This window comes from Thunnus maccoyii, chromosome 12 (genome assembly GCF_910596095.1).
Source record: "Thunnus maccoyii chromosome 12, fThuMac1.1, whole genome shotgun sequence".
NCBI classification, from domain to species: domain Eukaryota; kingdom Metazoa; phylum Chordata; class Actinopteri; order Scombriformes; family Scombridae; genus Thunnus; species Thunnus maccoyii.
The window spans coordinates 535,535-556,362 of NC_056544.1; the positions used below are offsets into that span (position 1 = coordinate 535,535).

Consider the following 20,828-nt stretch of genomic DNA (forward strand, 5'->3'; position numbering starts at 1 on the left):
TTTGGTAGAATTAGATTTTAGAATAGCTATTTATTGAATGAAGCATTTGTTAACTTTGTTAATTTTGCTAAGTTTCATAAACACTGTTATATCTTTAAAGAGAAGTTCTTTAGTCATTATTGGTAACATATTGTGAAAAGTGGCTGATTGAAGGAGTCAGAGCTCGAATTCAACCCTTCTTTGTTCACCCTTGACTGATTATCTCTCAGATATTAACATTCTAGGTGAACTCCCATTTATGAGACTACCTTGCTCGGTTATTGGCCCCGGTTTCGGGATGGTGCTTCGTATCTGTTAGTTCATATTAATAATTCTGTTAATTGTTATAATTAATTATTATTGATAATTGATAATTATAGCAAATAATTAACTGTGTTCTTCGCAGATTCCTACAGTTGGTACCTGAATTACTGATTAAGGTTAACAATATTTTGATGTCATAATTCATAATTGTCTGTGAACGGAGGGGTGGGCTCACAGAGAGACACTGGTTAGTATTGTGTGTAAAAAGACTCTCACACTGATCATCTCCAAACGCTTTCTTGGTTCCCACAAGCTCAACTGACTGCGCCGCGGCCCGCTGTGCGCAAGGGCGCGAAGGCCTGTTCAACGCTGCTTGCAGCTTTAATTGTGATTGCTTCTTCTCAAAAATCTGTTGTTGAAAAGAACAAAGCTTTTACCTTACTTTATACTGGTAAATGTAGTCTAGGCATTTTCTTACTTCTTACCTTTCATTGTTTTTCCTAGTATTGCCTTGGAGTGGTGCCCTGCCAACAGGAACCCTGCCCTTCCTGAAAGAAACAAATAAAAATAAATGTAACTTATACTAGCAGGATATCAGGAGTGTGATAGGCTTGCATGTGACAGGCACCAAAACCTGATGTTAATATTTATTTACCTAATTTATGTGCACTCGTTTCAGTTTAGCTCAGTTTAGGGAAATACACCACTGAACAACCACCTTATTACGCATGTCTATGACAACACTGTTGACAACATGTATTCGTATCCATGACTCATCTGCCCTGCGACAGAAAAACAAAACATGCTGAGAGTTCACTACTGCGTTTTGCGGTTGCACTAGCTTCTCTGTCCTCTCCTCTGCGCTCTGTGTCGATGTTTGACGGAGGGTGGGGATCAGCTCCTCCACACACACACACGCACAGTAGAGCAGAGAGGTCGTGGTGGAGACAGTGAACCAGGTGAAGTGAAGGATAACGTTTTACTCGAGTTGACGACAATTACACTCATCACTGTAAGTGCAATAAAAGCTTTGCAAGTGAAAAGCCAATAAGAGTAATCTATCACTGGTTCAACAAGCATAAACATGTAGAAAAAAGATGTTTCCATATGCTTTGCCTGTAGTCTCCCAACCACTGCCGGTATGGTTTACACAACCACAGCGCACTGGTTAATAGGCTAATAAAACAAAAGCTGTCTGTATGTAGCCAAAGTGTTTAGCTTGGTTTGTACCATATATGAAAACTAGTCAAATTCTTGAGACGGCAGCCCCCTCCCAAACCAGCCCCTCCTTTCTACCAGCAGTACCTGCTGGCAGTGAATCACATCAGCAGCAGAGGGAGGAGCACAGATTTTGAATTTATTTCCAGTTAGATATTATTGAGCTCATATAGTGACTTTGCTGTGGTAAACATTACTGTTGCTGTAAAGTCAATTCTAATCCTGTTCAGCTCAAAGACAAGTCATGTGATGATATCGGTGTGCTGGGCAAAGTAGGAGTCAAGTTGCAGATGATAATTGGACCTAAATTGTGCTTTAACCAAACCCTAAAGTCTCCAAAACTAATCGCCGTCAATTTGGTAAACTACATAGTTGCATCTGTGCTTAAATGAGTGGCAAAGAACATTTAACTTAAACAATGGAGATCCACCAAACAGTCGGGATATGATGGACAAAAAGAGTTGCCTAGCAATGTTGGTGACATGGATGATACCCCTTATTGGGCTTGATAGACTAACTTATCAGTGTTAACTTGAATGCTGCAGTTTTGGACAAATTTGTGCAGAGATGTTCATGATACTAACCATGAATAATCTCTGGATTGATTTGGCCAGCCGTCTTCTCTGTGGGGAAAAGTTGGTAAAAGCCAACAACCGTATATACACCTCTCCTCTTCATCTTCTTTAGTTATACTGGCGGACTACAAACCAACATTTAAGTTGCATGCCACCTCCACAAATCAATATGTGATATAATGTTGATATTGTGGTGGGCCGCCACAAATAAATGAATGTATGGGAAACCCTGGTGTCTGTCAAAGGCAAGCTGACATGAGGAGCAAAAGAACTTCACTTGTTCCAGGACTTCCCAATGGAGCTGCAGCATCAGTGTGACTCATATAGAGCTGCGGATCATACTGTGCAAAGAGAACTTACCATATGGCATCTTATATCGTATATCATCATGACTATCGGCCAGGAGACCCTAATTTTCAGAGACCACAAGGAAGCTGTTCAGTTTCTTAAGAAAAAGACCTGACCTATTTGGAGACTGATAATATCATAGGAAAAGAAAATACGCCCCCTGTAATTACCTGGTCAATCATGAGGAAAATATTCTTTATAGCCTACTCTTTGTAGATATGAATATTTCATTATATATATAATATAATATTTCATTACCTTGATCTATTTCAAAGCTACTATGATCACCAGGGTTGTGTATGACTGCTTTAAATATTATTTCATCGAGTTTTTGAATTACCATTCTATTTTTGTTAAAATACTAGGCATGTGTAATGGCCATTAGAAGAGCAATATTCCTGTTAATATTGTGGTTATGGGGGTTGCGGCCTACTTATGAATCCATAAAGAATTGCTACAAAACTTGGTTAAACAAGATAATTGGATTTGACATTTTGATTGGTTGGATTACTTTTCTGCAACTGAGCATTGGCTCCTCTTCTTTTTTTCTTCACGGATGGATATGGACCCACTTATAATTCAATGTACTTTTTGTCGCTTTGCCTTTTGGCAATGTCTTTTTTTGTTGCATTGTATGTATTCACTCCCTTTTATTTTTCTTTGTTTTCTTTTAACCTTTCACTCTTTTAACCTAACCTTCACCCTTAAAAGCACTGATAAGAATATTGTACAGGCTAGCTCTTTATGCTTCTCTTTCATCCATGATTTAATCATGCCTTTTATATCCCTTAGTAACCAAGTCTCACATCAAAATGTGTAATAGCTATGTTGGTCCACAGTACAAAAAGTATTAGTTTCACAGATGCCTACATTTTTTTGGCCTGTTCTTTTCTTATGGCCTATGTCCAAGTCACGTCATGGCCACGTCAAGTTTCTGTCTGCGAAAACAAACAAAATGGCTGACATTCCTTTTGTTCTCAGTGGAAAATGCAACATTTTAAGACCGTTTCAACATTAAACTGTGAGTTTGATTTTTTCTGGCGAGAAATCTGCATTTTGCTTTTATAATCTTTGTTCAGTGAATGTATATGATGTTTAGTTTGTTAGTTATTACAAAGATTGTTTCAGGTCTCGGCAGAAAATTGTTGGAATGCACCGTTTTCTGTCGTTGCTGTGGAGGTTGCTATGGACACAGCTATCGCTTGACCCACGTAGCTTGCTTGTTTTTTGAATCATTGTCTTTGCGTTGTGTAGTTATCTGAGCTGTTATGTTATTTGTGTTATTTTATCTGTTTGATGATGTTCTTTCAATAAAAAACAAAGATTTTACATTGCCCCAGGGATAACTTATTTCTTCTTCTTTGGATTTCCCCATTTCCCCATTCACACACACAAAACATTGGCTAAACTAACATTTTGAATCCATAACAAACAAGCTCCTTAAATACAGTTTGAAGTGCTGCATAGCTCCCGCTGACAATGAACACCAACCCAAAGCCCCATGTCTAGAAACTAGCTAAAATATCTGAAATAAACCAACATCTTAACTTTTCTTAACAATGGATCATCTAGATGCAGTGTAATTACTAGCTCAGCTGTACTAGCTATTTGATATATTCAGTAGATAGCCTATAACTTTTCATGACCCACCCTACTTTGAAGACTGGAAGAACTACAACTGTGGTGCTGATTTGTATCAAGCTGTATGGCATGGGTCTAGGGAATTAGGGACTAGGGAAAAATTTGTGTTTTTCCTAGAATTTGAAGTTGTTAATACTGAATTGAGAGTACAATGTGCAGTTTAAGGGGATTTGTGTAGATTTTAAATATCTAATTGTTAAATGGGTGAAAATTTTAACCATATTTTACCCATATTTGACAACACCCCCAATGATAGCAAAGTTCAAGAGCTCTCTATAACAGTCAGTCCCATGTCCGTAGCCCCTTTTGCTGCTGAATTATAAGCCCTCAAACATGCACTAAGGTCAGGGTTCAAAGGTCAGTATTTCAAAGCAGGAGTCATGTAGAATCTTCATACTGACATATGTTACTCTCAAGGTTGAAACCTTTCCAACAGTGTATTTGGTTTAAGTTAAAATACATTGTAACTTAAAGTTTTAATTTTCTCATTTCATGGACACAAGCCATCCCAGGCCTAGTTTCAGAGAACACTTTGAAGGCCCAATTTATAAAATGAGTCCCCTTCAGAGATTGAAATATTGCTGACAATCTAGGGCATTACAACAGGCTTGGAGGAAAGTCTGGTTAGGTTAGGCTATAGTAAAATTCAATTGAAATTTTAAAATGTACAGAATGGAATAGTAATAGTTTTGAAATGGGATATAGAACTTGAAATTAAATATTGAATGTGCAAAGGAAATATGGACTGTCAGTGGCACCAGAATAAGTTTTAAAGTCTGGGGACATCCAGCTTTAGATGACGTAATAGTCGCTATTTCAGCCATAACCAGCCATAATGTAACCTATCAGCGTTTGCATGGCAATGTGTCTCAAGAATAAAACATGAAATGCTACTTTTGCTGAAAAGAAAGTTGGAAAAGAGGCTATGATGAGCCCTGCTAACCCAACATCTCATTCATAAAAAGGTTATAACCGATGGGTCTGATGTGTGTAGAGGTGTGTGTGGTTATTCTGCAGAAGCCTGGGGCCAGATGCATAAAACTCTGCATAGATTCATGAAATTGTGTATGCGCAAAGTCAGAAATATGCATACACATTCTTTTAGTCAGATTTATAAAGCCCTTCGTACACATGGTTCTGTTTTATAAATCTCAGTCACTGAGGAACTGGGCACACGTGCACATGCTGTCTGCACACGAACCTCATTTCCACTCCCACAATGAGCCATAAATGGAATAAGACATGCACTGAACCAGCTGTTTTCATATCAACATGATGCCTGTTCCACCACTCTGTACAGCCATCAATGAAACAAACTGAAAATAAAAAGTGCAGTTTAGGTCCTCCAGCAGCAGAATAGCTGTCATTATGCTCGACGCAGCTCTTTATAGCATCCATATCGTTAATTAATCATATGAACTGTAAACCATCGCCGGCAGATATATCTCAGATATGTAATCACAGTTTGCAGTGCTCATATCTAAACCGACTTTAAAGATGTGACACAAGCAAGGATAAAATAAAAAGAAATTATCATATACTAACCCCTGTGTAAATTAAAAGAATGATAAAATTAATCACACAAAGTAGTTAATCATTGTTACCTTGTTAATCATTGCGCCTTTGATTGGCATTTTACAAATCTGTGTTAACGCAAAAAACAATCACACAATCAGTGCAGCTGATTATCAACCTAAACAATGTTTTACTAAAAGATTTAGTTTCTCACCTTATATTTCATCTCCACCTCATCACATCAGCCTCAGATAGCTTTAGAAAAACGTGTACACCTGGTCTGAAGAATGCGTGAGGTGCGCACATTTTCAGCCTACTGAATGAAGATAAACACAGTGAATGAACGTGCTTAACAGCACTGCCCTCTGTTGCAGCATCTCAGATGTTGCAGATTTATCAACATATCAGTGCTGCTGTTTTCAGATGCTGCAAGAGAGGCTTTTCATACAGTATAAAGCATATACTGTAAGAATCACCCACATTCATTTGCAGATCAATACAGATGCTTTAACCACATTAAATGTTATTTTCCCTGCCAATTTTGGTTGGAGGGTGTTTAATTGAAATAACGTATTTATATTTCGTGTATTAATCCATTATTGCAGCACATGTAGAGCAAGTATTTAGTTTTCTCTTCTTGATAAAATCACAAAGTGGCAGCAGAGTGACTTTGCTCCAGAAACAGACGTGGTTTTGAGACGTCTAAGACCTGTTTTCCACAAAGACACCAACAACTCGCTTTGCACTGCCTATTTTCACGTCTCAGTTCACTGTGCATGCAGCACTGTGCAACAAAATACCACACACACTGGCAAAGCAAATTTTAAGGTCAGGAAAATACCAAACTGTCCGTGTGCTACTTGCACTGGTCATTGCACTATCATGAAAAATAGGGCCCAAATATGATTGGACTTATCGGTCCAACATCTTAGAGTTGGCTTAGACGTTATCGCTGTGACTACCTGGCTTTAGACGTTACCAATCAATCAGTTTTATTTCTATAGCGCCAAATCACAGCAAAAGTCATCTGAGGGCACTTTTCACATAGAGCAGGTCTGGACCATGCTCTTTAATTTACAGAGACCTAACAATTCCCCCATGAGCAAGCACTTGGCCAGAGCGGTAAGGAAAAACTCCCCTTTAACGGGTAGAAACCTCAAGTGAGTAAGTATGCTCCACTGGTTCACCACCCTCCCATCTGCAGTGCATTGATCTTGCTGTCTCTGACCATCACTCCATTCTCTTCACCATTCCTGTCTCCCCGGCCAGACTCCGTCCTAAACGAACCATCATGTTCAGGAACATCAAGTCCATCACCACACCGGCCCTATTAGACCTGATAGCAGCCCACTTGGTCCCTGACCGTTCCAACACCATGGTGGATGGTCTGGTGGCTCTCTACAACTCAGTCCTGTCCTCAGCCTGGACACTCTTGCCCCCCACAAAACCAAGTCTGTTTCCTTCACAGGCCCCGCCTCCTGGTACACCTCTGAACTCCGAGCCATGAAGGCTAGTTGTTAACTGGAGAGGCTCCATAAACGGACCGGCCTCACGGTCCACCTGCTGGCCCTCAAGGATCACGTTGCTTCCTACAAGGAAGCATTCTCCCGGACCAAGACACAGTACTTCTCCACCCTGATTGGCTCTCAGGAAAACCACCACAAAACTCTGTTTACCACCATCAACAGGCTATTTCGCCCCCCTCGTGGATCCCGTACCCTCAGACGCCAGCGACTTCTGCTCCAGGTTCCTGGATTACTTCCAGGCAAAAGTAGCTTCTATCTACCAGCAGCTCCTGACGCCTGTCCCTCCTCCCTCACACCCAACCCAGTCACACGATGCCCCCCCTCTTCCCCTCTTGCCCCAGCCACTACCCGCTGCCCCGCCCACAACTCGCCCTCCCCAATCTCGCTTCTCCTCCTTTTCCCCTGTGGATGTTCTCTTTGTTACCAAACTGATCACCAAAGCCAAATCTTCCACCTGCTGCCTTGACCCCATGCCCGCACCTCTTGTTAAAGCCTGCCTGCCCACATGCCGCCCCCTCATGGCCCTCATGGTTGATATCATCAGTCTCTCCATGGAATCTGGCTATGTACCCACCTGTTTCAAAACCGCCTCAGTCACTCCTGCCCTCAAAAAGCATGGTCTGGACCCTGATGTCTACGATAACTTCCGGCCAATCTCAAACCCTCCCTTCTTCAGTAAGCTCCAGGAAAGAGTGGTCGCCGACCAACTCCATCAGCACATGTCTAACAATATGCTCTTTGAGACCCTACAGTCCGCCTACAGGAAACATCACAGCACAGAGATTGCACTCATCAAGATCACAAACGACCTCCTCATCGCTGCTGACTCTGGCTATATCAGTCCACTCATCCTCATCGACCTCTCAGCCGCTTTGTTATACCAAACCACATGCTTGAGAATGTCATCAGCTGTTAAATTCAGAACCTACTTTTTCCATCAATGAGATGTACATGGAAGTTTAACAACTCTCCTCTCGCAGATGAGGAGTTTGTGTTTGTTATTAAAAATAGGATTTCTGAATTTATGACTTTAAATGTATATTCAGTTTCGTCTATACAAACAGTGTTGGAAGCATTTAAGGCAACTAGCAGAAGATGTTTAATCAGTTACCCAACAGCCAAAAAGAAACAAAGTATATATAAGAAATACAAACTGCAGTTATCACTTAAAGATCTCGTAAGTAAACTGATGATCTGAGTCTGAAAACAGAGTTATTTATAGTGAAATATGAACTTCAAACCATTATTCACAAGTCAACGGCTTATGCGTTATATAGGTTGCTGAGGAGAATCCTTGAACCAGGCAATAAAGCAGGCAAAATGTTAGCCTTAAAACTGAAACAATTAGAGAATAGTCAGGCTATATCATCAATTAGAAAGAATGATGGGTCAGTCGGGACCCAGAGGTATTCTAAATTATTTGCTTCAGAATGTGAGTCGAATACTTCAGAAATGAAAGAGTTCTTCACTGATTTTCTTCCCGCTATAAAGGGGCATGAAATATCAGTTTCAGAAGCTCCCATTTCAGAAAGCGAGATACAGCAAGCCTTAAAGGAATTATCTTCAGGAAAATCTCCTGGCGAAGATAGTTGTAAGTTTGAATTTTACAAACATTTTCAAAGTGCACTGTCTCCTCTTCTTTGTAAAGAAAATAATGACATAGTTAATTAACATGTGAAGACTGTACCCATTATCTATAAAGCAAGCTCTCTCTGTGGCTCAGCTGAAGCTGTGTCACTGGATGCAGAGAGAGCCTTTGACAGGATAGAATGGCCTCACCTATTCTTTGTGCTGTCTGAAATTGGTGCACATATTTTAAAAGGGGACAAAAGGGCGGCTGTGGCTCAGGAGGTAGAGTGGGTCGTCCACTAATGGTAAAATCGGTGGTTTGATTCCCGGCTCCTCCAGTCTGCATGTTGAGCAAGATACTGAACCCTGAATTTCTCCTGATGGCTGTGCCATCAGTGTATGAATGTGTGTGAATGGTTAGTTCCCTCTGATGGGCAGGTTGAAACCTAAATGTGTGTGAATGGGTGAATGTGACTCATAGCGTGAAAGCACTTTGAGTGGTCAGAAGACTAGAAAGGCGCTATACAAGTACAGTCCATTTACCATTTACAAATCATTATATAATGGCACCATGTCTTCTGTGAAAACTAATGGTAATAATTTTGTCTAAACCGTTTTGGCTTACTCACTCTACTTGCCAGGGTTGTCCAGTCTCACCAATACTCTTTGTTTTAGCCTTGGAACCTCTGGCATGTGCCATGAGCAACCAAAAAACAGAGGGCATTAAAATAGGAGGTTATGACTTAAAATCTAGTTTATACATAGACAACATTTTGTTAACATTAAGTAAACCTATGCAGTCTATTTCATCAGTGCTAAGGCTTATCAATACATTAGTCAGTAGGTTTTCTGGATACAAAATAAACTTGGGTAAATGTGAGGCAATACCTCTTACTTGTAATACTTTTGCTGACTTGGGTAATGCACCATTCATGTTGAAACCTAATGGAATTAAATACTTGAGTATCATTATCATCGCGCCTATTTCCAAAATCTGTGAATTGAATGCCCCAGCTTTATTGAGGAAAGAAATAGATGACATAAAGAGATGGTCTTCTATGCCAATGTCTCTTTGGGGGAGGGCTGAGGTGCTGAAGATGAATATTCTCCCAAGATTGTAATCATATCAACCTTACCCATGCAGTTTCCATCAAGCTGGTTCAAGGAGTTAAAATCTTTGTTCTCACTCTTTTTGTGGTGCAATAAGAAAGCTAAAATAAGCCTAAAGAAACTTTCAGTGTCTAGACATAAGGGTAGTCTGGCTGTGCCAGACATTTACCAATATTATTTACCTCATAAAACTAGATATGCTACCATATGGGGTTATGGTAACCTTAATTCCATAAGCAGTTGGGAATGGCTGGAAGGACAAATTATTGGTAATCTTAACAACAAAGTATTTTTGGCTTCTTTGTTGTTTTATCCAAATCATCTGGCAGAACTTGATAATCCAGTTCTTAATTTCTCTTGTAGAATTGCTAAATTAGTCTAGAGGCTCTTGCCCTCTTTGGCACAATCCTTTATTTTCAACAGGAGGCAAACCATTAGTCAGTGCCAGGTGGCAGTGTTCTATCATTAAGTTTCTGGGAGATATAGTCGGTGATAGAAAATGGATTCATATAGTAATCTAAAAGAATAGTATAACCTAAGTGATTCCTCCTTCTTGCCTTCTCAACAAATATACTCCATAATTAAATCTAAAATACATAAAAGGGTGCCAATGGTGACAGAGAAGAGTATAGACAATAAATTATGGGATGTTGTTGCCAGGAAAGGATTCGTCTTTTGTATATATAAACTTGTGAGTCTCTGTACAGCTCAGAGTAACCTACCAACACAACTTTGCTGAGAGAAAGACATAAGAGATCCCTATTCCACAGGCAGCTGGCAAAGAATATGGAATACTTCAATAAAATCAAACGGTTTCCGATATAGAGTCGTTCAAATGAAAATTTTGCATAGGGCGTATATTACCCCAGAAAAATGTAATAAATGAAAACTATGGTCTCAGACAAATGCAGGCATGGCAGCAGTAAAAGAGGCACCCTGATACATTGTCTGTGAGAATGCCCTGCAGTGAACTCCCTCTGGTCAGTGGTAACAAATGCCCTCACAGAGATCTTCTAGGTTGATATTCCTAAATGTCCTATACTAGGATATACTAGGAGAAAAAATAGATGGGTTATGATGAGATTTGAAACATCAGGTTGTCTTGCTGCTAAACAGAAAATTTTTATGAATTGGAAGATGATCAACCTGTTTTAATTTGAGCAGTTGGTTGGAAGAGTTAAAGGACTTAATAGGGATGGAAAGAGCTGCTGCCACACTAATGCACCTTGATCTGGGCCTAGAGGGATTTGTGGGATACAATAAGGTCATATTTGAACTCCTTACCGGATTATGTGTAATATATATAATAGGGATGCACGATATTGGATTTTTTGCTGATATCCGATATGCCATTATTTCCAACTCACTTTGGCCGATTGCCGATACCGATTTATGCACTAATACCGATATGCACATATTTTTTTTCCAGATGGCTGAGGAGACTATTATGCATGCAAGCATAGATTGCACTAAGTATGATCAAGAAAGACAATATATGAAGGAAGAATTTAGGAAGCCTTAAAACTTTAATGAACCTGCCAAGTGGGTGGAGCAGTAGAGTTTTCATTGAGTTCATTAGACAGATAAGATTAATGTGTAGGATTTAATCTCTGGTCCACACTCCAGAGCAGAAGGTGGCGGTAATCCACCTAACACACTGGTTGCAAACTGCCATGATAAGCCAAAAAGTTTTTTTTTTCCAAACAGAGTGATACATCCTGTCAGCCGAGGTTTCCTACCTGTGCAGCCAAACTTAAAAGCTCCTCAACGGACTGTTTCTCCCTGACAGTCCCGGTGCTTCCTCCGCAGGCTCTGCTTCACTCAAGCTGCCCATCAGACCCGCTGCTTCTTCCCACTTTAACCTGAATAACAAACCGGGGCTTATTGCTCTGGTTGGATCCACATGGAGAGCCGGGGGTAACGTTAGCTGAGAGGCTAGCGGAGCGTTAGCCGCAGCATGACCGTAGGGAAGCACAGCCAGCTAGCTTCTGCTTGCCTCCCAGCTAACGTCATCCCCGGTTCCGCATGTGGATCCAATCAGAGCATCGAGCCCCGGTTTGTTATTCAAGTTAAAGTGGGAAGAAGCAGCAGGTCTGACGGGCAGCTTGAGTGAAGTGGAGACTGCGGAGGAAGCACCGGGACCATCAGGATGAAACAGTCTGTGGAGGGAAGCACAGTCAGGTGGCGGAGGGGATGGCAACAAATCGGCCTCTCATAATCGGCAGAAATTGCCAATGCCGATATTTCATTTTAGAGCTTTTATCGGCTGATACCGCTGACGTGCCGATATTATCGTGCATCCCTAATATATAATATGATGAGCTACAACAAAGTTCCTTTGTTTGCTTTTGTGCACATATGTCAGTCTGTGTTTTTTATATGTCATTTGTGTATGTACAGTATGTAATATATGTATGTATGTATGTATGTATGTCCAGCCTGTAAAATAAAAAAATTAATAAAATTTTAAAAAATCTAGTCCTGTTCTGAAGGAGCGGGCTACAGAGGTCTGATAACTTCACTTCTTTCTAACTCCACATCCCCAGATTGTATTTTATTTACAAACTTATAGTCTTCAGGCCCAACCTACACTGACTCAAGTGACTTGAGGCAATTTATCAGATTTCACACAGCTCCCTCTGGAGCCAAAAAGGATTTATACTACTTTTTAAACATATGCAGTAGTACTCCACAACACCTGCAAACAGACTCCAACACCCCCTTTATTAATTTAGTCTATTCACTGTCTGAAAATAATAAAAAATGCCCACCAATTTTTTCCAGAACCCAATCATCAGTTTGCTTGTTTGCCATTTTTGCAAGAATAAATTACTTTAAAAAATTAAGTATTTTCAGTCAATCAACTAATGATTATGAATAGTTACATTAGTTACATTAACATTAGCACTGCTTCAAAAATAAAACACAGCCCCTTCATCTATCTACTAAAGGAAGGAATCTCTGTATGTCCTTCATGTGTCTCTTGAACCGTTCATCAGATCAACTCCACACTTTGCGGGTGTATGGGCGGGGAACAAAGGGATTGCAATGTCAAATTTGGTGTAACTTGGACTGACTCCTGCATGTCAGGGAAAGACCTGAGACGAGGCATGACACAAGTCAGAGAAAGATAAACATTGAAAGCAGAGCTTTTAATCAAGAATGGACCCTCTGACCCCATATCTAGAGAGACATTTAGCAGATCAGCAGCGAGTGACTACACAGAAGGTGTTCAGGTACATTGTTGAGCATAGGTCACCCGAGTTTTGGCTTGGTCGGCACGGCTTGGTCATCTGACAAAACCCTGGATCAACTTTTGCTGCAAAGCAATGAAACATCATCCAACAAGGCACTGTGATGCCCAGTGAAATACACGATCAAGCAAGCACAATTTCCTGGTAGGTTACAAAAACATAAACTCTACTGTTTAGCCTGCAGTTATTATGACATCATCATGAAATGATTGTCACTGTAGGCTAGACAGAGGGCTAACTGAGAGTTGTTTTAGTTGCCGAGATCTATGTTAGAGGTGTTACATATGACATATGATCTTAACATATCCCCCCTTGACCATCGATCTCAAACATTTTTTTTTCATGGCCAAGGTATAATGCTTCACATGGAAACAATATGTTGCCTTCCAACTGAGCAGATCCTCCTTTAAGAAACCTTTCTCTATTTTTCATTTGTGTAGAATCTTCCAGCCCTGGAGCAGATCAGGGAAATGAACAGACTCTGTGAACTTGTTTGAAACGTTTTTAAAAGTATTTTTACAATATTGTCCCTTCCTTGTTTCCTTGTTTGCTCCTCATAGGGATTAGTCCCTGAACTGATCTTAGTACTGCTTCCTCTGGCATTCCAGCTAGCATCTCATAGCCCTGAAGCACATAACAGGTCTAAATACCAAGCTGCTTCTGTAGGCCTACTCTTCTCTCTTGCTCATCCCTTTTTCTAGGGATATCAGCCTCTGTCTTTTTTCTGGTTAAAAAGAAGAAGCAAGTGCCAACATCAGCTCAGAAATTAATCCCTTGGAGGAGTAAACAAGAAGTGAGGAACAGACAGTCTTGTCAAAATACCTCTAAAGTGGTTTCAAGGATGTGTACTGAGACTATTTATTTCAGAGCAGTGATTTTATTTGACAGTTCCTCAAGGGGGGCTGGTAAATAAGCCAAGGAAAAAAACTTTCCTTGGCTAGTATGGTGATTAAGGCAGTAGTGTACTGTAGTGTAAGTCTGTCTGTAACATCTGATCTGTAGCTCTGTGGTAAACTCATTAGCATGGGCAGACATGAGTTTAGCTCTTGAGCTTCTTAACTTCAGGACTTCGTCATTGCTCCACTGCTCCCTTGGGTTGCTCTCTGAATTTTCCGACAATCTTCTGGCACATTATTTCTTGATATTCATTTATACAGCTCTGCAGGCACATTTTTTGCACAGAATATGATGGCAATGGTGCGCTAACTTTTAGTTTATTGAAGGTACACCGTCTGTTGCCATGGGCAACAATGTGTACTGTAGTCATGTGCTTACTCATTCGGCAGGTTATCAAATGTTTGATAACTGTGTGGAATTCCAGGAACTTCTTTTGTGGTAAGTCCACCTGTTTGACTGTAGTATGAAGGAGAATAACCTTAACTTCAGTTTTCTTTTATTTGTAAAGATTTTCTTTACTACACATGTCTAAGAAGTGAAAGAATAGTCAAACTAATAGCTTTGGAATCAGTCCGTTTAAGAAGCAATGATCCAGAGTTAGATTGTACCATGAGAGGCTTAGTATGAAGGTTTCTCACGCAACACACATATATATTGCTGTCAGTAAATCTAAATGCAAAGGTATGTCTCTTTTTGTCTATGTCTAGTACCTTTGTGAGACATTCTGATAAGCCAAAAACAACCATTCTCATGTAGTATTTTTATCTAAAGAGTTTCTCAATTGATATATATACAGCATATCTGTATCGTGACAAAGATTACATGAACATTTGAAGAGGATTTTACACATATTGCCTACTCTTAGTTGGTCATTAATGAAATCAAATCCAAATCTCAGATACTTCCACAGATAATATATATATGTATAAAATGTAATGGTTAGATATGTTATTGTCAATCAGTAGTATCAAAGCATACTGATGCTTACTGACTGACTTGCACAAAGCTTTAGCTGGCAAGTTGATATTGTTTATGTCAGATATCCAGACACAGATTCATCAAGCTGTTCAGCTGTAAATGTGTGTTTATTCAAATGAAATAATCTCTCTTTATCATCCCATACTAGAAAGAATTAATCATTTTCCAGTATTATGCTGTTTTCCAGAGACAGTTCAGACACATATAATGTAGACTGTGTAAATCACTTGTATTGGTTTGTCTATTTCTGTTGAAGACACATTACATTTCTTGTGTCTTCCTATTTGGATGTCCAGACAGGGCAGAGATACTTATATAGAGGGTTGGCTTTCCATGAGTTATTGTATATGTGTATTACTGCAGGATAGGAGAAAGTTGTGCCATGTCCTTCTCTTGTCAGTAAATCCAGTAATCTGAACAGATGGTGTCTCTTCTTGCACCACAGAAGTAAGCTGAAAGGCTAAAAGCACTGGGCAGACAATTCAGCTGTGACACATGGACACAGTTAATATTACTAATTAGAGATTCACACCCAGTCATGCTACAGTACCCCATTCCCTTTCTTTTTAGCTAAGCCTTTTGTTTTTCATGTAGCAGTCACTTGTGTCACTCTAACATGTTCTACTATTAGCCATTTAGTTGCTACTCACTGGGTGCATAGCTGCTCAGAGTGTAACTTTAAACTTACTGCTGCGTTCTGTCAGTGGACTGGCTTTCAGTCATTGAGTAGATGTGGGTTGCCCCACTTGTCCTCTGTGTGGTCAACTTCACTGTACTGTTTGGCATTGCAGTATTATGTTTGGGCCTGCATTCAGAGGTAGGGTGCTCATATGAACACCTGTGTCTGGTGCTTGTGTGAACATGTTTGAGGTGAGAATTTCCTTCTTTCTGAGGCTTTCTGGATTTAGAATGAAAATTAATTACATAGAGCAGACTCATAACAATGTTCTCCCTGTATGCTTTCAACAGCAGCGCAGCACCGCTGCTAAATGATGAGGGCTTACGAAAACTTAAGGACTGGCGAAAATTGCAAAGTTCTGTAGTGATTGGGCTCAGGCATGGCCAGCAGGCTCCATAGCACCCCCACACACAGGGCCATTTTGGAACAGAAGTTTCTTTGATGTCCATGAGATTTGGTGGATTCATTCTCTCATCATTCTCAACATAATACATATTTTTGTTCAACACCCAATCCTTAGAGTCATATCAGATATCAATTTTCACTACTTCTGTTCCATGTGCAAGGTTTTGTGAGTTTTCCAGCATCCCTAGCACCACTAAAATATGACTGAATGCATCAAAAAATAATAACAATAATAATTATTATGATAATAATAATAACAATAAAAATAATTCTTCCAACTAGAATTAAAGCTGCAAGCAGTGATGAACAGGCCCTTGCACCTGACGTGTGTCAGACGGAGCGGCAGCCGTGGTATCACTTTTGGAGGTCTTTTGACGTGGCTCTGAATTGTCAGGATTATCAGACACTGTGTGAATGGGTAAAATACTTCCTGTGTGCACTATGTGGGGCTGGAGATAAATGCAAATGACAGGAATATACATTTTCATGAATATTGGACATTGCATGTAGGAGATAATTATCACTTCTTGTGTCCACTATGTGGCGCTAGGAAACACCCACTAATTATATGTCATGTTGCTGTATATCATGGATAAATTACACCAAGTAAATTTCATGTATATCGGATTATGTTTGTCATATATAGGCCCTAATTAAACCTGCAAGCAGTGATGATTGGGCCCCCGCAATTCCATGCACATCAGCACATGCCGCAGTTAAAGGGCTTTTACTGTGGGCATGTAGAGTTAAATCTCACTTCCTGTGTCCACTACGTGGCGCTAGACAACACCCGCTAATTATACATCATGTTGCTGTATGTCATATGTCGACCACACCATGTGAATTCCATGTAAATCGGATGATGTTTATCATATAAGAATGAATTCCTGTTGTCAGTAGGTGGCGCTATGACTCAATATTGACGTGGATGTGTTCAGGCTGAGACTCTTACAAACATGAAATTTGAGGCAGATTAGGAAAATTCTAGTGGAGTAACAACAACTTCCTGTTTCATGGCGAAACAAGCAAATTTACTGGCACACCACACCAAAGCTGTTCTGTGAAAAGTCAAGATTTTGATAACTTTTCATCATAAAAGTCCTAAGATGACACTGACCAAATCTGAAGTCAGGCAAATCAAATCTCTAGGAGGAATTTGTTAAAATACGACTGCAAAAGGTGAAAACTGAGCAAAAATTGCAAATTAAATTCAAAATGACTGACTTATCAAAGACAATTATCAATTATAAAACTTAATAGAATTATTAATATGAATTAACAATTATGGGGCACCACCCGGAAACCGGGACCAATAACCAAATTAAGGTAGTCTCATAAAAGAGTTCACCTGGAATGTTAATATCTGAGGGATATCAACATTCAAAGGTGAACAAAGAAGGGTTGAATTCAAGGTCTGACTCCCTCAATCAGTCACTTTTCAAAGTATATTAAACACAATAATGACAAAAGAACTTCTCTTTAAAGATATAGCAGTGTTTATTAAACTTAACAAAATTTACCACGTTAACAAATGCTGCATTCAATAAACAACTATAATAAAAAATCAAATAAAATCTAAGTCTACCAAAGCAAACACAACCAGCTATGTACAGGGTTGAACACATGCAGGTGAATGCATGTGTGCATGTGTGTGTGTGTGTGTGAGACAAGATGGCGATGTGATCTGGCATGATGATGTCGAGGGTTAGGGACGCAGACGTGACTGTGGGAGGAAGTCATGTCTTGCGAGAACCAAATGGCGGATGTGACGGTGGTGTCTTGGTTAGACAATAGCAAGACGGCGCCGCCTGGTGGACGGCGTCTTGCACTCACCCAATTCCATGTAAAACACACATGTCTGATGGCGGATAAGGATGGATAGAGCGACGTTATCTGACCGTCAGATGTGTGAGAAGATGTGTATGTATACGTGCGTGTGTGCGTGTGTGTGTGGGTTAGTCGCAAGAGAGGGAAGAAAGAGGAGGGAAGTGACCGTGAGAGGGAGAGAAGCAGTTCCTTTGTCCACAGAGAGTGTGTGTACGGACGGCAGTCTGTAACGCACGTTGTCTGGTTTCTGATCGACAAAGCAACTTACTCTCTCTCTCACGGTGGCACAAACACAGCAGTAGTCCCGAGCGAGACAAACACAAAAACAGTCTAGCGTACTAAACACAACTAAACAGGCAGCAAACTTTAAATACTCGTCGGAGTATAGCAGGACAAATGGACTCGGCGGTCCGTTAAGTCACACAATAAACAATAGCAATAAAGCTTAAAAGCTAATAGCTAACAACAGCACTGGGGCTAAAAAAAAACACAATCTAACACTGCCTCTGCCCAGACTTAGGCCTCTTACTTGGTTGCTTTAGAAAGTGAGTGGGGTGTGTCTGTTAAGTCCGTCTTTCTGTCCGGCTTGGTTCCTCGGCTCAGATGCTGATGGTGCCGTACGCGCTGTGCAGGTCTCATGGCAGGCTGATTCCTATCGGGGTGGTGGAGAAAACAGCAGAGTTGACTCAGTTGAGGAAGAGCGGGGCAGAGAAGTTATCCGCGTCTTAGTGAAGAGAATCCGTGTCTTCCTTCTGCAGGAGGTGAGAGAGCTGGTTGCAGCAGCAGTCTTTCTTGGATCCAGGGATGGTGTTTGGGTGAACACGGCGAAGTCTCGTCTCGTCTGGCGAGGGGAGAGTCTTCAGTTGGTAGGGAAAACACATCCGAGGAGTGAGTTAGCGAAGCTGACTCACAGGAGGACAAAAGTTCCCCCTAGATCAGTTCAACATGGACAGGCGTGTTTCTCTGGGTGTCCTCTGATTTTAAATGGGTGGTGATGTCACAGCTGTGTCATCATGACGCTCCTCTGTGCAGGAGCTGTTTCAACTGTTTGTTGAGACTATTTCCTGTTAAGCACCTTGGTGCGAAATTGGTGCATGTTGGGATATGGAGTCCGAAATGGACTCTCATTGTTCTCAACTGGCCGCCCTTTCTTGTTATCAGGCATTGTGACTTGCATGCAGGCCTGCCTTTGTGTGACCCCATGGTTGAGGCCCAACAATGTCTTACAACTTAGCTGACCAAATTTTAGGTGGTTCTGGTTAACCTGCTGGGAGTAGGTAATAAAAGTATGGGGCGTATAACTTCCTTTTGCCAGTAGGTGGCACTGTTACTATGATTCAACATTGTACTGTACATGTCTTCAGACCAGGACTTTTATCAAACGTGAAATTTAGGAAAGATCTGACCATGTGGAGTTGAGTTACAACAATCTGTTTTGCAATGGCAAAACATTAGAATTTGCCATGTCGCCACGGCAATAGCGTTCAATGAAAACTCACAATAGTCATGAATCATCAAGGTCTTTCTCACCAAATTTGAAGTGGATCTGTTCAACCTGGTAGGAGTAGTAAGTACAAGTATGGGGCCTTTAACTTCCTGTTGTCGGTAGGTGGCGCTATTATTATGGTACAATACTGTCCTCTACATGTCTTAAGACCGGGACTCTTATGAAATATATCAAATTTAGGAAAGATCTGATGATGTGCAGTGGCGTAACAACAGTTGGTTTTAATGGGCGAAACATTGAAATTCACTGCATTGCCACAGCAACAGTGTGACATGAAAACTCACAATCTTCACAGTATAGCATCATCAAGGTATTTTGGCTTTTCCAACCAAATTTGAAGTGGATGTGTTCAACCAGGTAGGCAGAGGTTGTAAAAATACAGTACCTGTAACTTCCTGTTGCCTGTAGGTGGCGCTATGACTGTGAGTCAATGTTGACATGTAGATGTGTTCAGGCTGGGACCCCCATCAAGCATGAGAAATTGGGGGCAGATTAGACGATATACATCTAAGTTACAGCAAGTTTTGTTTCATGGTGAAACAACAAAATTCGCTGCATCACCACGGCAAGGGTGTTCAATGAAAACTTTTCATTGCAAAGGTCTTAAGATGACACTCACCAAATTTGAAGTCAGTTGGGTTAAATCTCTGGCAGGAGCTCATTGAAGTAAAACGCCTGGAAGTTGCAAAAACTGCACAAAAATTGCACAGTAAATTCAAAATGGCCAACTTCCTGTTGTGGCTTCAAGAGGCTTTTTTGTGCATCTGGCCCTGATACATGTGCCTCCCAAATTTTGTTCATCTATGTCAAATTTAAAGGAGGGACTTCAAATTTGAAATTTTCTAGGGGGCACTCTCGAGCCATTTTGGCACACCCATGTCCAAGACCCATAAAATATTAATTTTTTCACCACTTCTGACGCATGTGCAAAGTTTCCTCAGTTTTCATGCACGTTTAGGCCCGCAAAAATGCGTTTCTTTCAGACAAAAAATAATAAATAAAGTTGCATGCAGTGATGATCGGGCCCTTGCACCTTTGTGCACATCGAGGCGCGGTGCAGTCGAAGGACTTTTGCAGGCATGCAGATGTGTTCAGGAAGTTCAGGAGTTAAATATCATTTCCTTTGTCCACTATGTGGTCCAAGAGAACACCCATTAATTATACATCATGTTGCTGTATATGAACTGTAGACCACACCTTGAAAATTTCACATGAATCAGATGATGTTTGTCATAAAAGGCTGACTTCCTGTTGTCAGTAGGTGGTGCTATGATTATCACACAATACTGATATGTAGATGTATTCAGGCCTGGATTCTTAATAAGCATGAGAAATTTGGGGCAAATTGGACAATGTACTTAGGATTTATAAGGACTTCCTGTTTTATGGCGAAACATCGAAACTGGCACAGCGCAACGGCAAGGGCATTCAGTGAAAACTCTTGATTTTAATAACACTTGAACAATGATCAAATCAAATCAGTTGGGGCGTCAAGACATTTTTACGCACCTTATAACGCTTTTAGTGTGTGTTCGG

At 40.6% G+C, this 20,828-nt stretch overlaps 1 protein-coding gene across 2 annotated transcripts in view; it reads left to right on the forward strand.

Annotated features, from left to right (window-relative positions):
• The window catches only part of fam110b (family with sequence similarity 110 member B), a 119,490-nt gene that overhangs the window by 45,420 nt on the left and 53,242 nt on the right, over positions 1–20,828 (forward strand). Inside the window, exon 1 of one of the 2 annotated variants that reach the window (XM_042429691.1) lies at positions 18,594–18,651. The exons of the other annotated variant lie outside the window; for it this stretch is intronic. The gene's annotated coding sequence lies outside the window, so the exon portion shown is untranslated. Of the gene's footprint in view, positions 1–18,593; positions 18,652–20,828 lie in introns of those variants that run through there. 2 annotated transcript variants of the gene reach the window in all.